Source organism: Ochotona princeps, chromosome 14, assembly GCF_030435755.1.
Source record: "Ochotona princeps isolate mOchPri1 chromosome 14, mOchPri1.hap1, whole genome shotgun sequence".
Taxonomy (NCBI): domain Eukaryota; kingdom Metazoa; phylum Chordata; class Mammalia; order Lagomorpha; family Ochotonidae; genus Ochotona; species Ochotona princeps.
Genome location: NC_080845.1, coordinates 54,238,897 through 54,254,484, shown reverse-complemented (window position 1 = coordinate 54,254,484; position 15,588 = coordinate 54,238,897). Strand labels below are relative to the sequence as shown.

Sequence of the window (15,588 nt, the reverse complement as noted above, 5' to 3'; positions counted from 1 at the left end):
ATATATATAAGATAGCTCTCTACCTTGTGTAGCTGTCATTTTGAACCAGAATGTGGGATGAATCGCTGATATCTCTGGAAGATTTTTCAAGTCCTGTGATTTTTTTTTTAAAGATTCACTTATTTTTATTGGAAAGGCAGATATGCAGAGAGGAGGAGAGACGGAGAGGAAGATGTTCCATCCACTGGTTCAGTCCCCCAAGGGGCTGCAGTGGCTGGAGCTGAGCCAGTCCGAAGCCAGGAGCCTGGAGCCTCGAGCCTCCTCCAGGTCTCCCACATGGGTGCAGGGTCCCAAGGTTTTGGGGTGTCCTTGACTGCCTTCCCAGGCCACAAGCAGGGAACTGGATGGGAAGCAGAACTGCCGGGATTGGAACCGGTGCCCATGTGGGACCCTGGCATGTTCAAGGTAAGGACTTTCACCGCTAGGCTATCATGCCAGACCCAAACCCTGTGATTTTTAAAGTGTTTCTGGGCGTAGCCACTGTCTTGTTTTGTTTTATTTTGTTTTTAAAGATTTCTTTATTTTTATCACAAAGTTAGACACACAGAGAGGAGGAGAGACAGAGAGGAAGGTCTTCCGTCCAATGATTCACTCCCCAAGTGAGCACAACGGCCTGTGCTGTGCCGATCCGGAGCCACGAGCCAGGAACTTCCTTGAGGTCTCCCACTTGGGTGCAGGATCTCAAAGCATTGGGCCATCCTCGACTGCTTTCCCAGGCCACAAGCAGGGAGCTGGATGGGAAGTGGAGCTGCCAGGGTAAGTACTGGTGCTCAAATGGGATTCCGGCGTGTTCAAGGCGAGGACTTTTAGCCGGTAGGCCACGGCTCCGGGCCCCGTAGCCACTTTTGAAAACATGTTCTGATGTGGAAGGGTCATGTGTTGCTTGTATGATGTCACAGGTCCTGAAGAGAAGACTGGTGGTAGATGAGGAGCTCAGAGGCTGAGAATGGAGTCAGGCAGGTAGTTGACCATTTGGCTGTGCATAGTTTTTCAACGTTATTACCTTTAAGCATGTAAGGAATGAGTCTTAAGAGACCAGGTGTCTAAGATGTAAGACTTCAGCTACGTATATCTTAACAGTCATCTGAGTAATCACTACTCACGTTATAAATGTACTGAGACAAAAAAACTATAACTAGAAGAGGAAATGGATATTTTTAGAAGACTTATTTATGTATTTGGAAGTCAAAGTTCCAGAGAGAAAGAGAGATTTCATCTCCCCAGATGACTGCAACAGTTAAGGCTGGGCAACAAAAAAGCCACCAGCCAGGAGCCAGGAACTTCATCCACGCCTCCCACATGGGTGCAGGGATCCAAGCACCTGGGCCATCTTCCATTGTTTTTCCAGGCCCTTAGCAGGGAGCTGGATTAGAAATGGAGCAGCTCTGGACTTGAATCGGTGTCATAGGGCTACTGGCATCGCGGGCAGCCGCTTTACTTGCTATGCCTCATCACTGGCCATGGTGAAGATGGATTTTAAAGAAGTGGAATACAATATATTAAACTTTTGGAAAACTGAGGGAGTGTGTGTGTGTGAGAGAGAGACAGACAGACAGTCGGAGCAAGAAAGAGACAGAGAGAGTGTCAGTCTGAGTGTATTGCCCAGGACGCCTGTAAAATCTCTCTGTCAGCTCTATAGAACTTTGTAAGGAACTAGGACAGTTGCATCAGAGACTGGATGGATACCCCTGGACAGACATCCTGCTCCGAAACCCAACTCTGCTACTTGCTGCAGGCCACTTGGGCACTTGGACCCTCAGCATCTTCATCTGTGCCAGGAGAAACCTGGTGCTTACTTGATGGCTGCGATGTGTATAGCATCTAACACACAAAAAGTGTTTTATCAGCGGTAAAGAGATAAACGCAGGCCTAGTCAGGACATGTGGGTGTTCGAGGCAGGCTAATACACTGGCCTGAATCTCCGTGTTCTTGCTCTGTTGAACACTTGGGGGAGGGTGGGGAGACCTCTTATTGATAGCACGTGGCTTGGCCATTGTGCTGGGTGATGCAGCTTGCAGCTGTGCCCTTGAACTGGCATTTGCTTTCAACAGGAGCAAGCCCTTGCATAGGACATGACCTGCAGTCTCTGGAGGATGTTGGGTGACCCCAGGAGCTGCTGTAGGGTCTCCCCTCTATCCTGGAGGTTGAACAAGGAACTGCTTCTGTTATGTGTCATCATCTTCGGGAGCTCTTGTGCATATGATTTACTTCATCTGCTCTCGTACTGGGTTGCTTTTTTGAGTGCCCCAAGATGCCCTCTTCTCTCTTATCACCTGGCACTGTGGGCAGCTGCACCTGGCTCACCCCACCAGCAAGCTCTGGTTACACCGTTGGCCGTCGCTCAGCCTGACCCATGAGCTTCTTGGGCATCTCTCCATAAAGGCTTTCCTGAGAGGCAGGTCTTTCCAGTCTCTGTGTCTGACCTCACATGCTCTTAAGGCCCAGATCCCACTTCCTTAAGAAACCTCTCCATAGCCATCATTGCCTTCTAAGAGCCAGTTGACTTGCCTGACATGCCGCTATAGTTCCACAGTGGTGGATGGCCCAGGCCATGTTCTGGTCCTGGTTTCTGTCCTGAGTAGTCCTGGGTGGCTCCTTGAAGCCAGCTTGGGAGTCCCTTCAGGGTGTGATCTGTGGTTCTGGTTGGGTAACACTGCGGTCCTTTCTTACCAGGGTGTGCATTGTGTGGTAGAATATCAGGTGCATGGGTGATTTATGACCGAATCGGCTAATGTAGTGAGCTGTGCAATACTGAGCCCAGAATGGGGGCTTGAGTGGCGGTGAGGATGCAGTTGCTGATGCCATTTGGCTAGCAAGATGGTGTGCCCTGAAGAGGATCTGTGCTGTTCTTTTTCTGGAAATGGGGACATGGCCACTTTCGTAGGGTGTTGCCAGAGAGACGGCGGCTCTACACATCTGACATGGAACCACTGCCTTCTATATTATTTTTAATTCCCAGCTCAGCAGACACTGCATTGCATAGTAATTGCCTATTTATCTGCTTTTCCCATGGGGTCATGACTGTGGACTTGCTTGTCTTTTTTTATTTCTATGCCTAAGATGCATAGCACTTAATAGGTACTCAGTAAATGCATGCTGTGATTAACTGAACAGCTGAACAGCTCAATGTATGGAGAGCACCTTGGAAAAATACTTGAATATGCATTAGGCCCTCAGTAAAGGATGACTATGTTAGAGATAAACACGTAGGTTACAGAGGTCGCAGCTCATGAAAGTGAAAACAGCTTTTGCTTTTGTATTTTCTGTGACTGCACAGTAATGAGGATGGTAACTGAAATTTCCAAGCATCGCATCAGTTTTCAACAAAACTGAGAAGTGGAGCATTAAATATTTTCCACTGATTTGGATGGCCATTGGAAGTTAATAATCCAGACTTACAGCATTCTTGCTTGGGCATAAAATCTCTAGCATTCTAATTGAAGCAAGAAGTGGCCCAGTCCACATCCATCAGTGGATTGCCGTGGCCTGCAGGGGTGTGTGTGTGTGTGTGTGTGTGTGGCAGGAGGAAGGCGGTGAGATGCTCTGGTCTGGCATGCTTTCTCTCTGTAAGTAGGAATCACAGGCTACAGAGGAGTTGACCCACCAGGTTGGCCTTGGAGGGCGGGGCCCAGCGTGACTTCTTCCTTTGCATTTCTGACTCATGGTGCTCTGATAGGAGAGACGTGAAGGTTTACAAGAAAGTTCAAACACAGTCAGACATCACTTAATGATTTTGTGGTCATGAGGGACCGCTATGTGCCCGTGGCCCTCTAAGGTTAGAATGGACATGGAAGAATCTTGCTTCTTAGCAGCTGTGATAACATCTTGGCACCGTGTTGGGTTGCCAGTGGTGCAAAATCAAGGAAGTAGGTAAAACACCTGTGTTAGTGCTGTCTGCATTTTCTGTACTTTTTGTGGATATTTTAGACTGGAATTGCTGCGCTTTGAAAGCAGTGTGCTTGTGTTATCTGTTGAGGGCTTGCCTGCAAGCAGAGGCCACATTGCATGACTGTGTAAGTGCCAGCTGTGATGTTGGCAACCGTTGCACCCGCCTGAGGATTCAATTCTGAGTGTCTCCTGGTTATTAAGCAGCACCTGACCAAACATACACAAACCTATGGCTCCTGGGAAGGGCTGATAATCCTTGTTGTGGCCTGAGAGGGATAACATGGCGGTGTTAGTGAGCAACCATTTTGTTGAATCCTTGCTCGCCTGCTGTGGAAGTTTGTTTCCATTCTACCTGGGCAGCATTGTGTATTTGGGTTCTGATTGTCCAGGAATGGAGAGAGTGGAGGTTCTTATTGGCGATGAGGCCAAGGGACATGGAATCAAGTGTCTTGGGCTCCATGTCCTTTTTACTTCAGGCTTGTGTCCCACCAGTCGTGGCATGCCTCTGCAAGGCCATGGCAGCTCCACTGTCACCTTGCAGAGTTGGTTCCTGAAGCTCTCATTCACAGTTCTATCAGAGATGATGTGGCCTCTGTCCTGCTGTCTCCTAGCCAAGTTGTAGCTCCTTCAAATCATATACCAGTTCTGGGGATGTAGGGGTGGGGAGGCTGAGGAAGAAGGTCATTAGGTGGGGAGGCAGAACCACTCCCTGCTGGATTCCAGCTGAGGTCATGGGGCTGACAGGGTCAAGGTTATGTTGTTTGAATCCGTGGGGAAATGTGTTAGGAAGTTTTGGCTTTGATTCCAGGTGACTGCTGCATGCATTTTGTACAACTTAATAAAGCCAATCATAGTAGAAGTTTTCTTCTGTGAGACAAAGGAGGGCATCCGGTTGACAGGAGGGGACTGACTTCCTTGGTGAGGGCAGCCCAGAGACTCAGGGACTTGGTATTGGAAGGTGCCTGAGTGTTCAGCCTGTCGTCTCATCCCTTGCACCTAGTTGATGTTCCAGCAGGTCAGCTGGCTTGTGCAAGACAGCCAAACATCAAGGCAGGCCTGTTCCTTTGTCTACACTGCATAGGGTTAGGCATTTATATATGTGGGTTTGGGTTTTTAAAAGATTTATTTATTTTTACTACAAAGTCAGATATACAGAGAGGAGGAGAGACAGACAGGAAGATCTTCCATCCAATGGTTCACACCCTAAGCGGCTGCTCTGACTGGAGCTGAGTCAATCCGAAGCCAAGAGCCAGGAGCTCTTCTGGGTCTCCCATACGAGTGCAGGGTACCAAGGCTTTGGGCCGCCCTCAATTGCTTTCCCAGGCCACAAGCAGGGAATTGGATGGGAATCAGGGCTGTCAGGATTGGAACCGGTGCCCGTGTGGGATCCTGGAGCATTCCAAGGCGAGGACTTTAGCCATTAGATCACCACGCTGGGCCATCATTTATATATATGTTTTAAACTTTATTTGAGAGGCAGAGAGAGAAAGAGAGCTCCATGTGCTGGTTAGGTTTGTGGATGTCTGCAACTGGAGCTAGGAACTTCATCTGGGCCTCCTGCATGTGTGGCAGGAGCCCAAGTACTTGGGCCATCACCTGGTGCCTCCCAGGGTGTGAGTTCACACAAAGCTAGAGTTGAGAATAGAACAGGGAATTGAATGCAGGCACTGTAATGTGGGACGTGGGCGTGTTAACTGTTTTTTAACTGCTAGGCTAAATGCCCCACTCCAGGTTTCTTTTCCAAAAGCCAGATGAAGTTGGTATTAAGGGAGGCCGAGTGGGCAGCGGCTGGATGCCAGTACCCTGGAGCACATGCTTTGGAATGAAGAGCAGCCACTCCCTGAGGAATTTCATCTGATGCCCAGTCTGAGCTGGGTAATGGGAGCTCTCCAAGGCCTCAGTGGCATAGTAGGACTGTCTTCTGCAAATGGCTGGCCCACAGTGGTGAATGGTGTTAGCATGTGGCATCGGTTTGCCCAATCCCCAGAGTTAATAATTTAGCCTTTTAGAATGTTTCCAAAAACGCTTTCATTATTATTTAACTTTTGAGCAATGTAATGTGTAAGAGCTTGGTCTCTGCCCCTTGGGCTGGCCCTGAGTGACCAACAGCTTCGCATTCCTCTAAGTGGCCCTTGTCTGGCTACCTTGGAAATGGGGTTGTTGGGGATTGTATTTGGGAGGTAGTATTTAATGGTTTTGTTTTGGTTTGTTGAGGGTGAATTGTCACAATAGAACACAACTCTTAGCCTTGCAAAAAATTATGACATTATGATTATTTGCAATAAATTTGTGTATTACCTTGCTAACTTTCAAATAAATTCCTTTATCTTTTGCAGTTTAGGAAAAGATAAATGAAAGAACAGTTGGCATCTGGCTTTTTTTTTTTTTTAAAGATATAAAATTGTTTGATTTGATATCAGAGTGACAGAAAGATGTTCTGTCCTGGGGTTTATTCCACAAATGACCGCAATAACCTAATCTGGACCAGGCCAGACCTGGGAGTAAAGAACTCCATCCTCATAGCTGGTGGGAACCCAAACCCCTGGGCCATCACCTGCTGGCTTCCCAGGCACATTAGCAGGGAACTGGATTGGAATCTGGGCAGCTGGGACTCAACACCTCTGCACTGGCATTGCAAGAGCCAGTTTGATCTACTGTGCCACAATGTCTGCCTCAAGGGTTTGACTTTTCTACCTCATTTAACTTAAAACAATCAAAATAACTTTCTCTGACTTGTAAATATTTCTTAGGTGAAACAAGAAAAGATAATTGTCTTCCAACTGTTGATTTAGCTTGCTAGATGGGACTTTACAAAGAAAAGTCTAAAACTTAACTTTCTTTTTTCCTTTTTTAAAGATTTGTTTATTTGAAAGAGGACAAGACAAAGAGGCAGAGAGGTTTTCCATAGCTGGCTCACTCCGCAGTGGCAGCTATGGCTGCGGTTGGGAGTGGCCAGGTCAAAGGCAGGAGCCAGAAGCTTCTCCCCTGTGATGGCAGGGGCCCAAGCACTTGGGCCATTTTCTGCTGCCTTCCCAGGCACAATAGGGAGCTAGATTGGATGTAGAGCAGTCTGAACTTGAACTGGTGCCCATATGGGATGCTGGTGCTGTAAGCTGTAGTTCAACTGTGATACCACAGTGCTAGCCCTTTTTTTCTAATTTAAAAAGAAAGAAAAGTTAAGATGTAGAGAGAAAGAAACAGAAGAGGAGGATAACTGAAAGAGAGAGAGAAAAAAAAGAAGTGTCTTCAATGGCCAAAGCCTGGAGGATTCAGCATTAGAGAACTCAGTGCAGGTCTCCCGTGTGGGAGGCAGATACCCAGTCAGTCACTGGAGCCATCAGTGCTGCCCCCACTGACTGTGTTAGCAGGAGCCAGACAGATGTGAGATGGAGACCTGCTCATTTCCTTGTGGCTGTTGTTCATCCTTCTTCAGCACACAAGTTGTGAACAGTCACAAGGCCTGGTAACTAACCCCAGGAGTGCCTGTCAAGTGTGATGCACGGTGGTGTCTCTTTGGTCTTTTCTCGGGACATTGACAGCTTGGGTGACTCAGGGACCCCACTGTGGCTGTTAAATGTTGCTCACCTCCAAGAAATGATCTTAGGACCTTCCTGCCGATGTTCCTGTGGGGAACTTGTGTTTGATTCAGCAGGGTCATGTGTGTTTGGAGATGTCTCTTCCTTTGTGAACTCTCTCCATTTTGGATGAGGGATGTCGAAGTTTAGAAAACCTCAAAGTGTGGCTGTGGTGCGTGCTGAGTTTATGTCAGTGGTACTTCCCTTCACATAAGCTTGGCAGGGTGTGACAGGTAAGTGTGGCTCTGATTGTGGCCTCTCTTCTAGAACACATCTTATTTTCTATCAGAGTGGCCTGATCATTCTTGTGCAGAGGGATGTATTCGATGACTCCATTTTTGAATTGAGGTGCAGTTGATACTACACTTGATCACCCCAATCCAAAAATCCAATATGCTGAGTGCTCCTAAATCCAAGCTTTTTCAGAGCTGGCACGGTGCTGCTGAAGTGTTGGATTTGGGAGCATTTGGGATGTGGGGTTGGGAATCGCCAACTGGTAAATCAGTAAGAAATATCCCAGGCTCTGAAGAGCTCCGGGACCTGAAGCATTTGTGGTCCCAGGTGTTTGAGATAAGAGGTTCTCCAGCTGTCAGGTTTTCTCCAGCTGTTGCTCTGTGTAATGGAGAGCGTGGCCTACCAGAAGTGTCCAGTACACACCTGGAATGGATCATGGAAAACTGGCTTTTGGGGTATTGTCTTTGCCAACACAGGATCTGTTTTCAGCAGAGGAAGTGCTGCTTGTCCTGCTGGAAACTTGGGCAGTTTTGTTTTCAGGAGTGCCTCTCCCTTGGGGCATTCAGCAGCAGCCCTGGACCCAGGGCAAGGCCTACCCTGACTTAGGTCATTTCTGTTCTTTGCTTTGTAAATGTCACCACAGATGGTACAGATGGGAGAGGCTTGGTGTTTCCGTGTGCTGTTGAGCTGCATCATGTGCTCCGTCATGTGGAGAGCTTCAGGCATCTGGTTCATTTGTTTGGGACAGGAAGTGAGTTAGCACAAGAGGACTGTTTCCTGGGATGCAATTTTATCAGTCTGCTTTCCTTCTCACCCCTCCTGTGGCTCAAAGAGATAAGAATGCTTGCCAAATCGAGCTGCGGATGGGGGATGGAAGCAGCCTGTTGCTGGCTTAGAAGTATGGAGTACTTTGATTTTGTTAAATATGTTACAGGCATTGGATGAACGCATCCTGTTTTAAGAATCTTCCTAATGAACATGAACTATCCTCTGCAGGCCTAAATTTCAGAAGCAACAGCTTCTTTAATGTAGGTGGTATTTAAAAAATTATCTGTATTCAGAGGATGTTATAACCTAGAAAAGAAGAAGCAAATGCAAGTACGAGACGACCTTGCAGTTTCAGCCCACACCCTCCCCAGTGCAAGGTCCTGACTGTCTCCATGGAGGCACTTAGTTCCTGTGGCCCTTAGCATTTTGCACTAGATAACCATCTCCTGTTATAATTGCCTCATGCATGTGCTCCTTCAAACATTTTTTTTTTTTTTTTTTTTCACTGATTTGTTTCCAGAGGCCGAGTGAGGGAGAGAAGCAGTGAGAGAGGGCGAGAGGGCTCCCGTCCTCTGGTTTGGTCCCTAGATGCCTGCTGTGGCTGGAGCTGGGCCAAACCTGAAGCCGGGAGCTGGAGATTTCATCAGGTCTCTCCCACATGGGTGGCAGGGTCCCACTTACTTGGACTATAATCTGCTGCCTCCTAGAGCCTGCAAGAGCAAGAAGCTAAGAGTCAGGAGCCAGAGCTGGGAATTGGCCCCAAGCACTGCAGTGTGTGATTTCACGGGTTCTGAACTGCAAGGCTAAACTCTGGCTCCTGCATGTGGTTCTTGGCTGCTTGTATGGATGGTGAGTTTTCTGAAGAGGGCAAACGTGGCTTTTTGTGTCTCTTATGGTGCTTATGATTAGCCTAAGTGCATAGTAAGCCTTGTTTATTTGCCTTGTAAAGGTACCGGCCTCCAAATAGAAGATAGGGTTCTAGGCTTTGGACCTGTCTTAGTCTGTTCCCACTGCCAAAACAATATCATGGACTAACTAATAAGGAAAAGTTTAGGGGTGGTTGGCGCTAAGGTATAGCGGGTAAAGCTACACCTGCGGGACAGTCTGTTCCCACTGCCAAAACAATATCATGGACTAACTAATAAGGAAAAGTTTAGGGGTGGTTGGCGCTAAGGTATAGCGGATAAAGCTACACCTGCGGGCTCGGTGCGATAGTGTAGCAGCTGAAGTCCTCACCTTGAACGCTCCGGGGATCCCATCTGGGCACCAGTTTGAATCCCGGCAGCCCCGATTCCCATCCAACTCCCTGCTTGTGGCCTGGGAAAGCAATCGAGGACGGCCCAAAGCCTTGGGACTCTGCATTCGCGTGGGAGACCTGGAAGAGGCTCCAGGCTCCTGGCATCGAATTGACTCAGCTGCAGTCAGAGCGGCCGCTTGGGTTGTGAACCATTAGATGGAAGATCTTCCTCTCTGTCTCTGCTCCTCTCTGTATTCCTGCCTTTCCAAATAAATAAGTAAATAAATAAATCTTAAAAAAAAAAAAAAAGCTACACCTGGAACACCAGTGTCCTGTATGGGGCCTGTTTGTGTCCCAGCTGTTTTCATTTCCAAGCTAGCTTCCTACTAATGGCTTAGGAAAAGCGGTTGATGATGGTTCAGGTGTTTGGGCCCTTGCCACCCTTGTCGAGGACTCAAATTAAGCTCCGGGTTCCTGGCTCTGGCCTGACCCTGGGCTGTGAACTAGCATGTGGAAGATCTCACTAACTCCTGACTTTCAAAAGGAGTGATTTTTTTTCTGCCATAGTCACCCTCTTCTGAAAAAAAAAATAGAAAGTTTATTTTGTTCTCAAATTTTGGAAGCTAGAAAGTCCTTCTTTGGTCCCGCTGGTTGGGTGGGATGGGCTCATTTGGCCCATTGACTTTGTTAGATCATTTTTCCCCACATTTCAGGTTCCCATGACTGAGTTTGTATGCTGGTCTCCCTCCGTAAGCCCTCCTGCTGGTGCGCTAGGGGGCTTGTGAAACATCAGAAATTTAATGGAGCATCTGGAAGTGGGCTGCTTGAGACAGAACTTAAAATGATGCCACCTGGGCCCCATGGGAAAAGGGAGGCAGATGTGTGAAGATGGGAAGAGATGCATTCCAGAAAGCCAAGGATGGGTAAACCTGCCCAGTACCTGGGAGGAGTTGGCTGCTTAGCGAAAGGACTGCTAGGGAATGACTTGAGAGTCAGTCACACTGTTAATACTGGGCAGACTACGTCACTTCCTAACTTTAGGTTTTAATTTGATGTATTAAGTTCCCAGAAGGTAGATTTCATTTTCCTACATATTTTTTTTAAATTAAAACCATCTTAAGCAGCTAAATAAGACACTAAGTCTTTGATCAGGAAAATAAGATACTGATTTTTTTTTTTTTTTTGGTTGTTGTTATTGATCTTGATGGAGAAAAGCATCTGAAATGAATGTATATGTCCACATTCAGGACCAAGACAACTTGTTTGCTACTGAATGTGGTATGTGGCAGTCCTGGGGCTTCATTCATTTCTAACATGTTGTGCAAGTGGGTGTTTTGCCAAGCCAGTACCACTGATGCCAAGGAAAGCCCGTTGGATCGGCGGCTGAAAGGCAGAATTGTTAGGATCTATTTAACGGCAAGCCCTGCCAGCAGCCGTGGGTAAATGCCCACTTACCCTTTGGAGTGGCTGTCCTTGTTGCCGGTAGGGGTTCTGGTTTGTTCAGGGGCCAGGGCTGTTGACAGAGGCTGTTTTCCAAGGAGCCATCTTCACTCTCTTAACCTGTTACAGGGTGTGGGTATCTTTAGTTTCTGAAAGTAATTGGAATGCTCACATTTGAAAAGGAAAATGCTTGAAAATGAGGTCTAAAAAAAGTGTCAGGTACAGCAATAAGATGAATAAGCTTAGTCCACTTGCCTGGTTTCCATTGTTATCATGAAATATAGTATGTAAAACAAAGATGCTCAGGGGAGTCCAACCTTGACCTACAACTGCCACCACCCAGTTCAGCCAGTTTACATTCTGTTCATCAATTCTGGAAACCTAAAGTCCAGACAGCGTGGCTCAGCTGTTGGTGAACCTTGGCTGTTTTACCTTATGGTAAGTAAGGTGGCATGGCTTGACAGGGAACCAGAGAGGGGACAGGGAGCAGGTGCCAGGTCCTTACTTGTAGGAGTTGCCATCACCTGTCACAGGGACACCTGGGAGTCACCTCTAACAATGTCCAAACTGTAGCAGGCTTTGGTCTGCACCTGGCTTTTGTCTATCTTTGCACTCACTGTGGGGCTGAGTCAGCATCTGAATGATATTGCTGGAGTATTAGGCAGGGCCCTTTGTCTAAGGAAGCGTGCCATAAAGAATGAATTTTTAACAGGCATTTGAACACTAACAAAATAGAAAGCCTAAATAAGTAGTAAGGAAAACAGTGTGAAAAATATTCTTCCATAAGGAGAGGTCATTCTGACTTGGAGGATTCATTCATTCAAGGATTGGATTCTGGTGGTGGACATGAAGATACAAGAAGGCAGAAGTGGGAGTGGGCTGTGTATCTCTACCCATTTACTCCGTGGAAGTCACTGAACATGACAGGAAAGAAGCAGACAAGGAAACTAGGATTTCTTGGAAACCCACAGGAGACCAGGGGTTGGGATCCATATTAATGAAAGAGAAAACAGGGCTGCAGAAAGATGATTGGTCTTGGAACTGTCTGTTTAAGGTGGCTGAGGAATGATTGGGCCCTCAGCCTAGTGGTGGAGATACCCCACATTGAAGGACCGGGGTTTGAGCCCTGGCTCCAGCTTGACTCAGTGCAGTGATGGCTAAGTAATGGGGTCCCTGCCATCCATGTGGGAGCCTGGATTGAATATCTGGCTTCTGGCCTTGTCTTGGCCCAAGCCCAGCTGTTGTGGGTATTATGGAGTGAACCAACAGATGGGAATTCTCTCTACCAATCATATATGTCATAAAAAAGGGAATGATCTTCATTTAAAAAAACAAGCCAATAAAATGGCAAAGGCAGCAGTTGGACTCCCAAGCAACTACTCCATTGTTTGAAAATGGGGTGGTGGGTGGTACAGCTCCTTCCGTGACTTGTCTCTTTGTGTCTGTTGGGACTGCCATGCATTGTGGGGTGTTGAGCAGTGTCTTGATCTCTAGTCCCCAGACACCAGTAGCAGCCCCCGTCACCATTGTGACCACCACTAATGTCTCTAGCCATTGCTGAAGGACTGTTTGTGGGTGGGGAAACCGCCCACACTGTGTTGAGAACCATTGGGCTGTGAGAGCAAGAAAGTTCTGTCTTGACTGATGATGAGCTTAGGGGACTGGAGCAGGTGTAGGCAAGGAGGAGCCCTGAGCTTCCTGTGGGATGAGCTGAAAGAAGGTGTGGGCCTTGAGTACCCAGAGCTGGATAAGGAAGAGAAGGAGCTGCCCAATGGCAAGAGCATGAGGTCAAGGGCAGTGGCTGTTTGTCTCTGATTTGTTTGGACTGCTCAGGAGGCATCTGTGGGTCTGTCCTGCTCCTGAGGCCTGGGTTGGGGCTGAGGGTGAGTAAGGCCTGGGGATTTCCTTGTGGCTCTTGCCCAGGTGCGTGGGCTGTCCTGTTGAATCGCTTGCCCTTCTCCATGCACATCTGCTGTGTAATTGCCTGTTTGTGTAAGTCCTCTGCAGTGCTGCTTCCCTCCAGCTTGCAGGATCCTGTGACCGGCGTCTGTGTGTCTGTCACAGTGACATGGGGAAACAGCCCCAGGCAGGTCTCACTGCAGACTTGAAGGAGTGGTGTGTGTGGATGAATGCAGTTTCACAACAGTTGTTGCATCAAACCCAAAGAAGAAGTTAGACAATTACGTTAAAGGGAGAGCAGGAGAAACAATTGCCTAAATGCTGCAGTATAGTAACCTGGGTGACGGTGTCCAATATTTTGTTTGAGAGACACAGAAAGAGAGCCAGTATGTGTGCATAGCTGGTTCACTCCCCAAATGCCTGTTACAGTCAGGGCTGGGCTCAGCCAGAGCCCAAGGGTTCACCCAGTCCTCCCACACAGGTGGAAGGGGCCCACTTCCTCCAGGCATCATTGCTGCCTCCCAGGATCTGCATTAGCAGGAAGGTGACACCTGCCACGGGAGACACATCTTTATCAGTGTCTTAACTGTTCAGGCAAATGTCAGCCCTGACAGTGTTCATTTGGAAAAGAATCTGGGCTTTTTGATAATTCAGAAATGTGTATGGATAGACTTGTGACTGTTAAAGAAGGTACAGCTTAGGGCTGGCGTGGTATGCGGATAAGCTGCTGCTGTGATGCTGGCATCCTATATGGCATTGATTCGAGTCCCAAATGCTTCACTTCAAGTCTGGCTCCCTAGTAGTGTGCCTGGAAAAGCAACAGAAGATGGCCTGAGTTCCTGGGACCCTGCCGTTTGTGTTGGAGACCTGGATGAAGCTCCTGGCTTGCTCAGCCCTCCCTGTTGCAGCCATCTGGGAAGTAAACCAGTTTTTCTTCTCACACTTGCCCTTACCGTTCTTCTCCTGCCATGCCTCCAACTCTGACTTTAAGGTAAATAATAAATGTTAAAATAACAATAATAATAATAAACAACGTTGCTTTAGACCGCAATAGTAATTGGCCATCCACATCCACGGCACACAGAGATCCTAACAGAACTTCCTCCTCTGGATGACTATACTCACTCCATTCCAGCAAACACTAACTTCCCTGCAGAAATTGAGCCACAGAGTAATTACATCCCAGAAACACCGCCCCTGGATATATCAGTGAAGATGGAGAAACATGTGATCAACAGTTGAACCAAAGTATGGACACAGGATCTCCAGCAGAACTGTCTCCTACTACTCTTTCCCCAGTTAATCATAGCTTGGATTTACAGCCAGTTACTTATTCAGAACCTGCCTTTTGATGTTCAATAGCATATTATGAATTAAACCAGAGGGTTGGAGAGACCTTCCATGCATCACAGCCTTCTCTTACAGTAGATGGCTTTACAGATCCATCCAACTCGGAGAGGTTCTGCTTAGGATTACTCTCTAATGTGAACCGAAATGCCACAGTAGAAATGACAAGAAGGCATATAGGAAGAGGAGTGCGCTTATATTACATAGGTGGGGGAGGTGTTTGCTGAGTGCCTAAGTGATAGTGCAATCTTTGTGCAGAGCCCCAATTGTAATCAGAGATATGGCTGGCACCCTGCAACAGTGTGTAAAATTCCACCAGGCTGTAATCTGAAGATCTTCAACAACCAGGAGTTTGCTGCTCTTCTGGCACAGTCTGTTAACCAGGGTTTTGAAGCTGTGTATCAGCTAACTAGGATGTGCACCATAAGAATGAGTTTTGTGAAAGGGTGGGGAGCAGAATACAGAAGACAGACAGTCACAAGTACTCCTTGCTGGATTGAGCTTCATCTGAATGGACCCCTGCAGTGGTTGGACAAAGTATTAACTCAGATGGGATCCCCATCAGTGCACTGCTCCAGCATGTCCTAAAGCTTCCTCACCAATCAAGTCCCATGGAAAGAAGGACTCAGTGTAACACCTCTTTTATCATAGTATTTGTATATGGTACCCGTGGACTGTTTTACTATCCAAAAGTTCGAGAGAAAACAGCACTTGAGGTCTCATCAGTTAAAAAGCACCTTGTGGAATCTGTTTCCTGTATTTGAATATTAGATGGGAAAATTAGTGTCTAGAAATACCTTCCCATAAAGGAGGAGGAGAAGATTTTAAAGACTTAATGCTGTCTTGTTGGGCGTAAAACTGTGTGTCCCAAAGGTTTTATCAATAACAGTGGTTGTAATGTGTACAGGTAATGTATCATGACCCAGTATCACAGTATTGTGCTGTTTATACACATTTTTAATTTGCATAAAAAAACACACTAGGGTCCCTGTGTTTTCCTGAGCTCACTGTAGGCCCGAGACATGATACTGTCCAATCAGGTGAGAAGAAGGCCTAAGTCAGGAAAACCTGTCATCTCAGGAATGACGTAGGATGGACCTTCCAGAACCACATGCGTAATGCATATTCTCAAAACACTGTGTGTATGTGAATTTCAGAATTTCCTTGCACCAAAATTTCATCTTATCTTTAGATCTCATT

The 15,588-nt window shown here is 47.2% G+C and overlaps 1 protein-coding gene and 1 pseudogene across 3 annotated transcripts in view; both read left to right on the top strand.

Annotated features, from left to right (window-relative positions):
• Positions 1-15,588, top strand: part of DAPK1 (death associated protein kinase 1) — a 168,086-nt gene that overhangs the window by 3,156 nt on the left and 149,342 nt on the right. The gene's annotated exons all lie outside the window — the stretch shown is intronic.
• LOC131481935 (mothers against decapentaplegic homolog 2-like) lies at positions 12,790-15,241 on the top strand (annotated as a pseudogene).